Here is a 15,283-nt window from a genome sequence, read left to right as displayed (position 1 = left end):
AAGATTTATAGGATCACAACCAAAATGCAAATAAAATATGATATGCATATGATGACCTATGTATAACATCCAAATTGAAAATTGGGATGTTACAAACCTAACCCCCTTAAGATGAATCTCGTCCTCGAGATTCGGGTTGGCTAGAAAATAGGTGTGGGTGGTCTTTTCATAGGTCTTCTTCTCGCTCCCAGGTGGCTTCTTCCTCGGTATGGTGGCTCCATTGAACTTTGCAAAACTTGATAACCTTGCTGCGTGTAACTCGGCTGGCAAACTCGAGAATCTTGACGGGTTTCTCCTCTTAAGTTGGGTCACTCTCCAACTGAATTGCTTCCAGTGGCACTGTATCTCTTAGAGGAATATCGGCCATCTCAGCATGGCACTTCTTCAACTGGGAAACGTGAAACACATCATGAACTCCTGACAATCCTTCTGGTAACTCCAGCTTGTAGGACACTTCTCCCATACGTTCCAAAACACGATATGGTCCTACAAATCTCGGGGCTAACTTTCCCTTAACTCCAAATCGTTTAACTCCTCGCAGTGGTGACACACGAAGATATGCTCTGACTCCAATTTCGTAGACTACCTCCTTGCGTTTAGTATCAGCATAACTCTTTTGCCTGGACTGAGCTACCTTCAGTCTATCACGAATCAACTTAACCTTCTCTTCAGACTCCTTAATTAAATCTAGTCCAAACAACTTACGTTCTCCGAATTCATCCCACATTAACTGTGTCTTGCACCTTCTTCCATACAAAGCTTCGAAAGGGGCCATCTTCAAACTAGCCTGGTAACTGTTGTTGTATGAGAACTCTGCGTAAGGCAAATTATCATCCCAACTGGATCCATAATCTAGCGCACAAGCTCTCAACATGTCTTCCAAAATCTGATTGACTCTCTCGGTCTGTCCATCTATCTGCGGATGAAAGGCTGTACTGAACTCTAGCCTGGTACCCAAAGTCTGGTGCAGCTGATTCCAAAACTTCAAGGTAAAATGTGTCCCTCTATCTGAGACGATGGTCCTTGGAACTCCATGCAGACATACGATCCTGGTCATATATATCTTGGACAACTTCGCGCTCGTATAGGTGGTTTTGACTGGGATAAAGTGAGCCACTTTGGTCAAGCGATCAACTAATACCCAGATAGAATCATATCCCGATCGTGTCCTGGGTAATCCGATGATGAAATCCATGCCAAGCTCGTCCCATTTCCATTCGGGTATCGCCATAGGCTGAAGTAATCCTGCGGCTTCTGATGTTCTGCCTTCACTCTCTGACATACATCACATACTGCTACATACTCGGCAATATCCTTCTTCATACCTATCCACCAGAAACATTCCTTCAAATCCAAATACATCTTGGTGTTTCCGGGGTGAATCGAGTATCGTGGGTCATGAGCTTCCTGAAGTATTAACTTCCTGGTCTCCGCATTATTGGGCACATATACACAATCCTCAAACCATAAAGTTTCGTGCTCATCCTCAAGAAAACCCTTGGCTTTTACTTTGCTCATCTTCTCCTTTATCTCAGCAATTTCCTTATCATCCTTCTGAGATTCTCGAATCTTTCCCAATAATGTGGACTGAACCTCCATGGCTGCAACAAAACCTCTTGGAACTATCTCCAAATGAAGTTCCTTGAGATCGTTGACTAACTCCTGTGGTAATCCTCCACTTACGAGGGTATTGACATAACTCTTGCTGCTCAAAGCGTCGGCTACGACATTGGCCTTTCCTAGATGATAATGCAACTTCATATCATAATCCTTTATGAGCTCCAACCATCTCCTCTACCTGAGATTCAACTCCTTCTGTGTGAAAATGTACTTCAAACTCTTATGGTCCATGTATACATCACAACAGTTTCCAATAAGAAAATGTCTCCGGGTCTTGAGCGCATGCACTATGGCTGCTAGCTCCAAATCATGCGTGGCATAATTCAACTCATGAGGTCAAAGCTTACGTGGGGCATATGAAACAACACTTCCATCTTGCATAAGTACTCCTCCAAGTCCCAAGCGAGAAGCGTCGCAATACACTTGAAAATCCTTGCGTATATCTGGAAGAATCAGCACTGGGGCTGTAACTAAACGTTTCTTCAACTCCTGAAAACTGGCCTCACATTCCTCGGTCCATTTGAACTTGGTGTCCTTCAAAACCTCTGTCATGGGTTTCGCAATTTTGGAAAAATTCTCAATGAACCTCCTATAGTATCCTGCGAGTCCCAGAAAACGGCCGATCTCTACAACTGAGGTGGGTGCCAACCACTCACTGACAGACTGAACCTTGGTAGAATCTACTGCTATACCTTCTCCTGATATAACATGTCCAAGAAATCCAACTTCCTTCAACAAAAATTCACATTTGCTGAACTTGGCGTATAGCTAATGTTCCCTGAGCTTCTCGAGAACTAAGCGCAAATGCTCCTTATGTTCCTCTTCATTCTTCGAGTACACCAAAATATCATCAATGAACACCACAACAAACTTATCAAAAAATTCCATGAACACCTTGTTCATCATACTCATAAACTAGGCAGGGGCGTTAGTCAATCCAAAAGACATGACCGTGTACTCATATAGCCCGTACCTTGTGGTAAAAGATGTCTTAGGTATATCCTATTCTCGGATCTTCAACTGGTGGTATCCTGATCGAAGATCGATTTTGGAGAATACTTTAGCTCCCTGTAGCTGGTCAAACAAGTCGTTAATCATTGGTAGTGGGTACTTGTTCTTGATCGTCACCTCATTCAATGCACGATAATCAACAACCATTCTCAAAGATCCATCGTTCTTCTCAACTAGGAGCACTGGGGCTCCCCACGGTGATGAACTTCGTCGGATATAACCTTTCTCTAGTAACTCCTTAATCTGCTTCTTAATTTCCACCAGATCATTTGCGGGCATCCGGTACGGTCTCTTCGATATTGGTCCGGTGCCTGGAAACAGCTCTATCAAAAACTCTATGTCTCGATCTGGTGGCTGATGTGTACTACACAACCTTCTTCTTGTAGACGTTATTGGGCCTCCAAGTGCAGGGTTTGTAGGACAGTAGGAAATTTCCCTCAAGTGGATGACCTAAGGTTTATCAGTCCGTGGGAGGTGTAGGATGAAGATGGTCTCTCTCAGACAACCCTGCAACCAAATAGCAAAGAGTCTCTTGTGTCCCCAACACACCCAATACAATGGTAAATTGTATAGGTGCACTAGTTCGGTGAAGAGATGGTGATACAAGTGCAATATGGATGGTAGATATAGGTTTTTGTTATCTGAAAATATAAAAACGGCAAGGTAACTAATGATAAAAGTGAGCACAAACGGTATTGCAATGCTAGGAAACAAGGCCTATGGTTCATACTTTCACTAGTGCAAGTTCTCTCAACAATAATAACATAATTGGATCATATAACTATCCCTCAACATGCAACAAAGTGAAGGAAATATGCCCTAGAGGCAATAATAAAGTATTATATATTTCCTTATATCATGATAAATGTTTATTATTCATGCTAGAATTGTATTAACCGGAAACATAATACATGTGTGAATACATAGACAAACAGAGTGTCACTAGTATGCCTCTACTTGACTAGCTCATTAATCAAAGATGGTTATGTTTCCTAGCCATAGACATGAGTTGTCATTTGATTAACGAGATCACCTCATTAGGAGAATGACGTGATTGACCTGACCCATTCCGTTAGCATAGCACCCGATCGTTTAGTATGTTGCTATTGCTTTCTTCATGACTTATACATGTTCCTATGACTATGAGATTATGCAACTCCCGTTTACCGGAGGAACACTTTGTGTGCTACCAAACATCACAACGTAAATGGGTGATTATAAAGGTGCTCTACAGGTGTCTCCAAAGTTACTTGTTGGGTTGGCGTATTTCGAGATTAGGATTTGTCACTCCGATTGTCGGAGAGGTGTCTCTGGGCCCACTCGGTAATGCACATCACTATAAGCCTTGCAAGCATTGTGACTAATGAGTTAGTTGCGGGATGATGTATTACGAAACGAGTAAAGAGACTTGCCGGTAACGAGATTGAACTAGGTATCGAGATACCGACGATCGAATCTCGGGCAAGTAACATACCGATGGCAAAGGGAATAACGTATGTTGTTATGCGGTTTGACCGATAAAGATCTTCGAAGAATATGTGGGAGCCAATATGAGCATCCAGGTTCCGCTATTGGCTATTGACCGGAGAGGTGTCTCGGCCATGTCTACATAGTTCTCGAACCCGTAGGGTCCGCACGCTTCCACTGCGATGATAGTTTTATATTGAGTTTATGTATGTTAATGTACCGAACGAGTTCGGAGTCCCGGATGAGATCGGGGACATGACGAGGAGTCTCGAAATGGCCGAGACGTAAAGATCGATATATTGGACGACTATATTCGGACTTCGGAAAGGTTCTGAGTGATTCGGGTATTTTTCGGAGTACCAGAGAGTTACGGGAATTCGTATTGGGCCTTAATGGGCCATACGGGGAAGGAGAGAAAGGCCCCAAAGGGTGGCCGCACCCCTCCCCATGGGCTAGTCCGAATTGGACTAGGGAGGGGGGCGCCCCCTTCCTTCTTTCTCCTTCCCCCTTCCCTTCTCTTACTCCCACAAGGAAAGGAGGAGTCCTACTCCCGGTGGGAGTAGGACTCCCCCCTTGGGCGCGCCACCTCCCCTTGGCCGGCACTCTCCTCCTTGCTCCTTTATATACGGGGGCAGGGGGGCACCCCAAGGACACACAATTGATATACGATATTTTAGCCGTGTGCGGTGCCCCCCTCCACCATATTGCACCTCAATAATACCGTTGCGGAGCTTAGGCGAAGCCCTGCGTCGGTGGAACATCATCATCGTCACCACGCCGTCGTGCTGACGAAAATCTCCCTCAACACTCGGCTGGATCAGAGTTCGAGGGACGTCATCGAGCTGAACGTGTGCTGAACTCGGAGGTGCCGTGCGTTCGGTACTTGATCGGTCGGATCATGAAGACGTACGACTACATCAACCGCGTTGTAATAACGCTTCCGCTGTCGGTCTACGAGGGTACGTGGACAACACTCACCCCTCTCGTTGCTATGCATCACCATGATCTTGCATGTGCGTAGAATTTTTTTGAAACTACTACGTTCCCCAACAGTGGCATCCGAGCCAGGTTTTATGCGTTGATGCTATGCACGAGTAGAACACAAGTGAGTTGTGAGCGATATAAGTCATACTGCTTACCAGCATGTCATACTTTGGTTCAGCGTTATTGTGAGATGAAGCGGCCCGGACCGACATTACGCGTACGCTTACGCGAGACTGGTTTCACCGTTGCGAGCACTCGTTGCTTAAAGGTGACCGGCTGGTGTCTGTATCTCTCACTTTAGTTGAACCGAGTGTGGCTATGCCCGGTACTTGCGAAGGTTAAAACAGCACCAACTTGACAAACTATCGTTGTGGTTTTGATGCGTAGGTAAGAACGGTTCTTGCTAAGCCCGTAGCAGCCACGTAAAACTTGCAACAACAAAGTAGAGGACGTCTAACTTGTTTTTGCAGGGCATGTTGTGATGTGATATGGTCAAGACATGATGTGATATAATTTGTTGTATGAGATGATCATGTTTTGTAACCGAGTTATCGGCAACTGGCAGGAGCCATATGGTTGTCGCTTTATTGTATGATTGCAATCGCCATGTAATAGTTTTACTTTATCACTAAGCGGTAGCGATAGTCGTAAAAGCAATAAGTTGGCGAGACGACAACGATACTACGATGGAGATCAAGGTGTCGCGCCGGTGACGATGGTGATCATGACGGTGCTTCGGAGATGGAGATCACGAGCACGGTGCTTCGAAGATGGAGATCACAAGCACAAGATGATGATGGCCATATCATATCACTTATATTGATTGTATGTGATGTTAATCCTTTATGCATCTTATCTTGCTTTGATTGACGGTAGCATTATAAGATGATCTCTCACTAAAATTTCAAGATAAAAGTGTTCTCCCTGAGTATGCACCGTTGCGAAAGTTCTTCGTGCTGAGACACCACGTGATGATCGGGTGTGATAGCCTCTACGTTCAAATACAACGGGTGCAAAACAGTTGCACACGCGGAATACTCAGGTTAAACTTGACGAGCCTAGCATATGCAGATATGGCCTCAGAACACAGAGACCGAAAGGTCGACCGTGAATCATATAGTAGATATGATCAACATAGTGATGTTCACCATTGAAACTACTCCATCTCACGTGATGATCGGACATGGTTTAGTTGATTTGGATCACGTAATCACTTAGATGACTAGAGGGATGTCTATCTAAGTGGGAGTTCTTAAGTAATATGATTAATTGAACTTAAATTTATCATGAACTTAGTCCTGATAGTATTTTGCAAATTATGTTGTAGATCAATAGCTCGCGTTGTTGCTTCCCTGTGTTTATTTTTTGATATGTTCCTAAAGAAAAATTATGTTGAAAGATGTTAGTAGCAAAGATGCGGATTGGATCCGTGATCTGAGGATTATCCTCATTGCTGCACAGAAAAATTATGTCCTTGATGCACCGCTAGGTGACAGACCTATTGCAGGAGCAGATGCAGACGTTATGAACGTTTGGCTAGCTCAATATGATGACTACTTGATAGTTTAGTGCACCATGCTTAACGGCTGAGAATCGGGACTTCAACGACGTTTTGAACGTCATGGACCATATGAGATGTTCCAGGAGTTGAAGTTAATATTTCAAGCAAATACCCGAGTTGTGAGATATGAAGTCTCCAATAAGTTCTATAGCTAAAAGATGGAGGAGAATCGCTCAACTAGTGAGCATGTGCTTAGATTGTCTGGGTACTACAATCGCTTGAATCAAGTGGGAGTTAATCTTCCAGATAAAATAGTGATTGACAGAATTCTCTAGTCACCATCACCAAGTTAGTAGAACTTCGTGATGAACTATAGTATGCAAGGGATGACGAAAGTAATTCCCGAGCTCTTCGTGATGCTGAAATCGACGAAGGTAGAAATCAAGAAAAACATCAAGTGTTGATGGTTGCCGAGACCACTAGTTTCAAGAAAAGGGCATAGGGAAGAAGGGGAACTTCAAGAAGAATGGCAAGCAAGTTGCTGCTCAAGTGAAGAAGCCTGAGTCTGGTCCTAAGCCTGAGACTAAGTGCTTCTACTGCAAAGGGACTGGTCACTGGAAGCGGAACTACCCCAACTATTTGGTGGATAAGAAGGATGGCAAAGTGAACAAAGGTATACTGGATATACATGTTATTGATGTGTACTTTACTAGTGTTTATAGCAACCCCTCGGTATTTGATACTGGTTCAGTTGCTAAGAGTAGTAACTCGAAACGGGAGTTGCAGAATAAACAGAGACTAGTAAAAGGCGAGGTGACGATGTGTGTTGGAAGTAGTTCCAAGATTGATATGATCATCATCGCACACTCCCTGTACTTTCGGGATTAGTGTTGAAACTAAATAAGTGTTATTTGGTGTTTGCGTTGAGCATGAATATGATTTGATCATGTTTATTGCAATACGGTTATTCATTTAAGTTAGAGAACAATTGTTGTTCTGTTTACATGAATGAAAACCTTCTATGGTCATACAGACCAACGAAAATGGTTTGTTGGATCTCGATCGTAGTGATACACATAAATCATAATATTGAAGCCAAAAGATGCAAAGTTAATAATGATAGTGCAACTTATTTGTGGCACTGCCATTTAGGTCATATTGGTGTAAAGCGCATGAAGAAACTCCATACTGATGGGATTTTGGAATCACTTGATACTTGCGATCCGTGCCTCATGGGCAAGATGACTAAAACGCCGTTCTCCGGAACTATGGAGAGAGCAACAGATTTGTTGGAAATCGTCATACAGATGTATGTGGCCCGATGAATATTGAGGCTCATAGCAGGTATCATTATTTTTTGACCTTCACAGATGATTTGAGCAGATATGGGTATATCTACTTAATGAAACAGAAGTCTGAAACATTTGAAAAGTTCATATATTTCAGAGTGAAGTGGAAAATCATCATAACAAGAAAATAAAGTTTCTACGATCTGATCGCGGAGACAAATATTTGAGTTACGAGTTTGGTCTTCAATTAAAACAATGTGGAATAGTTTCACAAATTCGTGCCACCTGGAACACCACAACATAATGGTGTGTCCGAACATCGTAACAGTACTTTATTGGATATAGTGCAATCTATGATATCTCTTACCAATTTACCACTATCGTTTTGGGGTTATGCATTAGAGACAGCTACATTCACGTTAAATAGGGCACCATCAAAATCCGTTGAGACGACGCCTTATGAACTATGGTTTGGCAAGAAACCAAAGTTGTCGTTTCTTAAAGTTTGGGGTTGCGATGCTTATGTGAAAAAGTTTCATCCTGATAAGCTCAAACCCAAATCGGAGAAATGTGTCTTCATAGGATACCCAAAAGAGACAGTTGGGTACACCTTCTATCACAGATCCGAAGGCAAGACATTCGTTGCTTAGTATGGATCCTTTCTAGAGAAGGAGTTTCTCTCGAAAGAAGTGAGTGGGAGGAAAGTAGAACTTGATGAGGTAACTGTACCTGCTCCCTTATTGGAAAGTAGATCATCACAGAAATCAGTTTCTGCGACTCCTACACCAATTAGTGAGGAAGTTAATGATGATGATCATGGAACTTCAGATCAAGATTTTACTGAACCTCGTAGGTCAACCAGAGTAAGATCTGCACCAGAGTGGTACGGTAATCCTGTTCTGGAGGTTATGTTACTAGACCATGACGAACCTACCAACTATGAAGAAGCGATGGTGAGCCCAGATTCCACAAAATGGCTTGAGGCCATGAAATCCGAGATGGGATCCATGTATGAGAACAAAGTATGGACTTTGATTGACTTGCCCAATGATCGGCGAGCCATTGAGATTAAATGGATCTTCAAGAGGAAGACGGACGCTGATAGTAGTGTCACTATCTACAAAGCTAGAATTGTCGCAAAAAGGTTTTCGACAAGTTCAAGATGTTGACTACGATGAGAGTTTCTCACTCGTATCTATGCTTAAGTCTGTCCGAATCATGTTAGCAATTGCCGCATTTTATGAAATCTGGCAAATGGATAAACAAAACTGCATTCCTTAATGGATTTATTAAAGAAGAGTTGTATATGATGCAACCAGAAGGTTTTGTCAATCCTAAAGGTGCTAACAAAATATGCAAGCTCCAGCGATCCATCTATGGACTGGTGCAAGCATCTCGGAGTTGGAATATACGCTTTGATAAGTTGATCAAAGCATATAGTTGTATACAGACTTGTGGTGAAGCCTGTATTTACAAGAAAGTGAGTGGGAGCACTACAACATTTCTGATAAGTATATGTGAATGACATATTGTTGATCGGAAATAATGTAGAATTATTCTGCAAAGCATAAAGGAGTGTTTGAAAGGAGTTTTTCAAAGAAAGACCTCGGTGAAGCTGCTTACATATTGAGCATCAAGATCTATAGAGATAGATCAAGACGCTTTAAGCTTTTTCAATGAGTACATACCGTAACAAGATTTTGAAATGGTTCAAAGTGGAACAGTCAAAGAAAGAGCTCTTGCCTGTGTTACAAGGTGTGAAATTGAGTAAAGACTCAAAACCCGACCATGGCAGAAGATAGAAAGAGAATGAAAGTCATTCCCTATGCCTTGGCCATAGGTTCTATAAAGTATGCCATGCTGTGTACCAGATCTATTGTATACCCTACACTGATTTTGGCAAGGGAGTACAATAGTGATCTAGGAGTAGATCACTGGACAGCGGTCAAAATTATCCTTAGTGGAATAAGGACATGTTTCTCGATTATGGAAGTGATAAAAGGTTCATCGTAAAAGGTTACGTCGATGCAAGTTTTGACACTAATCTAGATGACTCTAAAGTCTCGGTCTATATACATATTGAAAGTGGGAGCAATTAGCTAGAGTAGCTCCATGCAGAGCATTGTAGACATATAAATTTGCAAAATACTTACGGATCTGAATGTGACAGACCCGTTGACTAAAATTATCTCACAATCAAAACATGATCACACCTTAGTACTCTTTGGGTGTTAATCACATAGCGATGTGAACTAGATTATTGACTCTAGTAAACCCTTTGAGTGTTGGTCACATAGAGATGTGAACTATGGGTGTTAATCACATGGTGATGTGAATTATTGATGTTAAATCACATGGCGATGTGAACTAGATTATTGACTCTAGTGCAAGTGGGAGACTGAAGGAAATATGCCCTAGAGGCAATAATAAAGTATTATATATTTCCTTATATCATGATAAATGTTTATTATTCATGCTAGAATTGTATTAACCGGAAACATAATACATGTGTGAATACATAGACAAACAGAGTGTCACTAGTATGCCTCTACTTGACTAGCTCATTAATCGAAGATGGTTATGTTTCCTAGCCATAGACATGAGTTGTCATTTGATTAACGAGATCACCTCATTAGGAGAATGACGTGATTGACTTGACCCATTCCGTTAGCTTAGCACCCGATCGTTTAGTATGTTGCTATTGCTTTCTTCATGACTTATACATGTTCCTATGACTATGAGATTATGCAACTCCCGTTTACCGGAGGAACACTTTGTGTGCTACCAAACGTCACAACGTAAATGGGTGATTATAAAGGTGCTCTACAGGTGTCTCCAAAGGTACTTGTTGGTTTGGCGTATTTCGAGATTAGGATTTGTCACTCCGATTGTCGGAGAGGTATCTCTGGGCCCACTCGGTAATGCACATCACTATAAGCCTTGCAAGCATTGTGACTAATGAGTTAGTTGCGGGATGATGTATTACGGAACGAGTAAAGAGACTTGCCGGTAATGAGATTGAACTAGGTATCGAGATACCGACGATCGAATCTCGGGCAAGTAACATACCGATGACAAAGGGAATAACGTATGTTGTTATGCGGTTTGACCGATAAAGATCTTCGAAGAATATGTGGGAGCCAATATGAGCATCCAGGTTCCGCTATTGGCTATTGACCGGAGAGGTGTCTCGGCCATGTCTACATAGTTCTCGAACCCGTAGGGTCCGCACGCTTCCGCTGCGATCACAGTTTTATTATGAGTTTATGTATGTTGATGTACCAAAGGAGTTCGGAGTCCCGGATGAGGTCGGGGACATGACGAGGAGTCTCGAAATGGCCGAGACGTAAAGATCAATATATTGGACGACTATATTCGGACTTCGAAAAGGTTCCGAGTGATTCAGGTATTTTTCGGAGTACCGGAGTGTTACGGGAATTCGTATTGGGCCTTAATGGGCCATACGGGAAAGGAGAGAAAGGACCCAAAGGGTGGCCGCACCCCTCCCCATGGGCTAGTCCGAATTGGACTAGGGAGGGGGCGCCCCCTTCCTTCTTTCTCCTTCCCCCTTCCCTTCTCCTAATCCCACAAGGAAAGGAGGAGTCCTACTCCCGGTGGGAGTAGGACTCCCCCCTTGGGCGCCACCTCCCCTTGGCCGGCCCTCTCCTCCTTGCTCCTTTATATACGGGGGCAGGGGGGCACCCCAAGGACACACAATTGATATATGATATTTTAGCCGTGTGCGGTGCCCCCCTCCACCATATTACACCTCGGTAATACCGTTGCGGAGCTTAGGCGAAGCCCCGCGTCGGTGGAACATCATCATCGTCACCACGCTGTCATGCTGATGAAACTCTCCCTCAACACTCGGCTGGATCGGAGTTCGAGGGACGTTATCGAGCTGAACGTGTGCTGAACTCGGAGGTGCCGTGCATTCGGTACTTGATCGGTCGGATTGTGAAGACGTACGACTACATCAACCGCGTTGTAATAACGCTTCCGCTGTCGGTCTACGAGGGTACGTGGACAACACTCTCCCCTCTCGTTGCTATGCATCACCATGATCTTGCATGTGCGTAGAATTTTTTTGAAATTACTATGTTCCCCAACACAAAGAGTCACTCCAAAGTCACTAATAGTGGAGAACAAACCAAGAGATTATTGTATGGTACGAAACCACCTCAAAGTTGTTCTTTCGGATCGATCTATCATAGAGTTCGTAGTAGAATAACACCTTACGACACAAATCAACCAAAACCCTAATGTCACCTAGATACTCCAATGTCACCTCAAGTATCCGTGGGTATGATTATACGATATGCATCAAACAATCTCATATTCATCTATTCAACCAACACAAAGAACTTCAAAGAGTGCCCCAAAGTTTATACCGGAGAGTCAAGACGAAAACATGTGCCAACCCCTATGCATAAGTTCACGAGGTCACGGAACCCGCAAGTTTATCACCAAAACATACATCTAGTGAATCACGTGATATCCCATTGTCACCACAGATAAGCACATGCAAGACATACATCAAGGGTTCTCAAATCCTTAAAGACTCAATCCGATAAGATAACGTCAAAGGTAAAACTCAATCCATTACAAGAGAGTAGAGGGGGAGAAACATCATAAGATCCAACTATAATAGCAATGCTTGTGGTACATCAAGATCGTATCATCTCAAGAACACGAGAGAGAGAGAGAGAGAGATCAAACACATAGCTACTGGTACATACCCTTAGCCCCGAGGGTGAACTACTCCCTCCTTGTCATGGAGAGCGCTGGGATGATGAAGATGGCCACCGGTGAGGGATCCCCCCTCCGGCAGGGTGCCGGAACAGGGTCCCGATTGGTTTTTGGTGGCTACAGAGGCTTGCGGCGGCGGAACTCTCGATCTATTCTGTTCCCCCATGATTTTAGGGTATATGGATATATATATAGGTGAAAGAAGTCGGTCAGGGGAGCCACAAGAGGCCCACGAGGGTGGGGGAGCGCCCAGGGGGTAGGGCGCGCCTCCCTGCCTCGTGGCTTCCTTGAAGCTTCCCTGATGTCTACTCCAAGTCTCCTGGATTGCTTTCGTTCCAAAAATAACTCTCCCGAAGGTTTCATTCCGTTTGGACTCCGTTTGATATTCCTTTTCTTCGAAACACTGAAATAGGCAAGAAAACAACAATTTGGGCTGGGCCTCCGGTTAATAGGTTAGTCCCAAAAACAATATAAAAATGTTTAGTAAAGCCCATAAACATCCAAAACAGAGAATATAATAGCATGAATACTTCATTAATTATAGATACGTTGGGGACGTATCAGCATCCCCAAGCTTAATTCCTGCTCGTCCTCGAGTAGGTAAATGATAAAAGAAATAATTTATGAAGTGTGAATGCTAGCAGGTGCACTAGTTTGATCAATGATAATTTCAATCACCTTTTCTAGCATCATCATATGTCATAACAGTAGCTCATCTCATAGAACTTTTCATGATCAAGTAACAAACTGTTCACATGTTAAAGTATAGATCATAAACTTTCTTGAAAACTAACAAACCGTGTTATTAGTCATCAAACAATTACAATTCATCTTATTTTCAGGAAGAGTCTATGTCAGAGCTTTGATTCAGCAAACTTCACATACAACTATCATTTAGTCTTTCACAATTGCTAACACTCACACGATATTTATGGGTTCAAAGTTTTAATCAGACACATAGAAAGATAGGGGCTTATAGATTCGTCTCCCAACCTTTTACCTCAAGGGTAATGTCAACAATAATAGCTCATGATGCCTTACATCCAATTGGATATCTATATATCAGGATCTTTCCAACACAATGTGCTTGCCAAAGGATAAAATGTAAAAAGGAAAGGTGAAGATCACCATGACTCTTGCATAAGGTATAAAACAAGAATAAAAGATAGGCCCTTCGCAGAGGGAAGCAGAGGTTGTCATGCGCTTTTATAGTTGGATGCACAAAATCTTAATGCGAAAGAACGTCACTTTATATTGCCACTTGTGATAGGGACCTTTATTATGCAGTCTGTCGCTTTTATTGCTTCCACATCACAAGATCATATAAAGCTTATTTTCTCCACACTAATAGATCATACATATTCAGAGAGCAATTTTTATTGCATGCACCGATGACAACTTACTTGAAGGATCTTACTCAATCCATAGGTAGGTATGGTGGACTCTCATGGCAATACTGGTTTAAGGAATGTTTGGAAGCACAAGTAGTATCTCTACTTGGTGCAAAGAGTTTGGCTAGCATGAGGGGGAAAGGCAAGCCCAACATGTTGGATGATCCATGACAATATACTTTATTTCAGATACAAGAAAACATAACCCATTACATTGTCTTCCTTGTCCAACATCAACATTTTAACACGTCATATTTTAATGAGTGTTCACAGTTACAAAAGATGTCCAAGATAGTATATTTATATGTGAAATCTCTCTTCCCTCAATATTCTTTCATGACTTGTTCAAGTGACCAATACAATGTTTGCTAACCTTCAATAAATTTACCACCTCTACTTCTTATATGTGAAGTCATTACTCCCCATGGGATAAGCATATAAAACATATATAATTTCAGATTTATGATATTCAAATAATTCAACTATTTACTCATAGGATATAAGTGAAGCACACGAGTAAATGACAAACTACTCCAAAAAGATATAAGTGAAGATCAATGAGTAGTTAAATAATTATTTAGCTATGTGAAGACTCTCCCATTTAATGATTTCAGATCTTGATATTTTATTCAAACAGCAAGCAAAACAAAATAAAATGACATCTAAGAATAGCAAACATCATGTGAAGAAGCAAAAACTTAGGATCAACCGACACTAACCGATAGTTGTTGAAGAAGAAAGGTGGGATGCCAACTGGGGCATCCCCAAGCTTAGACGCCTGAGACTTCTTGAAATATTATCTTGGGATGCCTTGGGCATGCCCAAGCTTGAGCTTTTGTGTCTCCTTAATTCCTCTCATATCACGATCTCCCTAAATCTCAAAAGCTTCATCCACACAAAACTCAACAAGGACTCGTGAGACAAGTTAGTATAAACCAACGCAAAAACCTTATCATACTCTACTGTAGCAAATCACTAAAATTATTATTCAACATTGCATACTAAATGCCTCTGCATATTTAATAGTCCTATCCTCAAATAGAATCATTAAAGAAGCAAACATATGCAAACAATGCAAACATAACAGCAATCTGCCTAAACAGGACAATCTGTAAAGAATGCAGCAACATCCATACTTCCCTAGCTCCAAAAATTATGAAAGAAAATTCCCACTGTATTAAATTTATCAGAGCTTATTATGCAAAAGGTTTCAACATTTTATCACATTTTTACTTTTCTAGGGAATTTTTGCAACAGTGGTAAACTTTCTG

Source organism: Aegilops tauschii, chromosome 7 (genome assembly GCF_002575655.3).
Source record: "Aegilops tauschii subsp. strangulata cultivar AL8/78 chromosome 7, Aet v6.0, whole genome shotgun sequence".
Lineage (NCBI taxonomy): Eukaryota > Viridiplantae > Streptophyta > Magnoliopsida > Poales > Poaceae > Aegilops > Aegilops tauschii.
The sequence above is the reverse complement of the archived record's forward strand: the minus strand, read 5'-3'. Positions refer to the sequence as shown.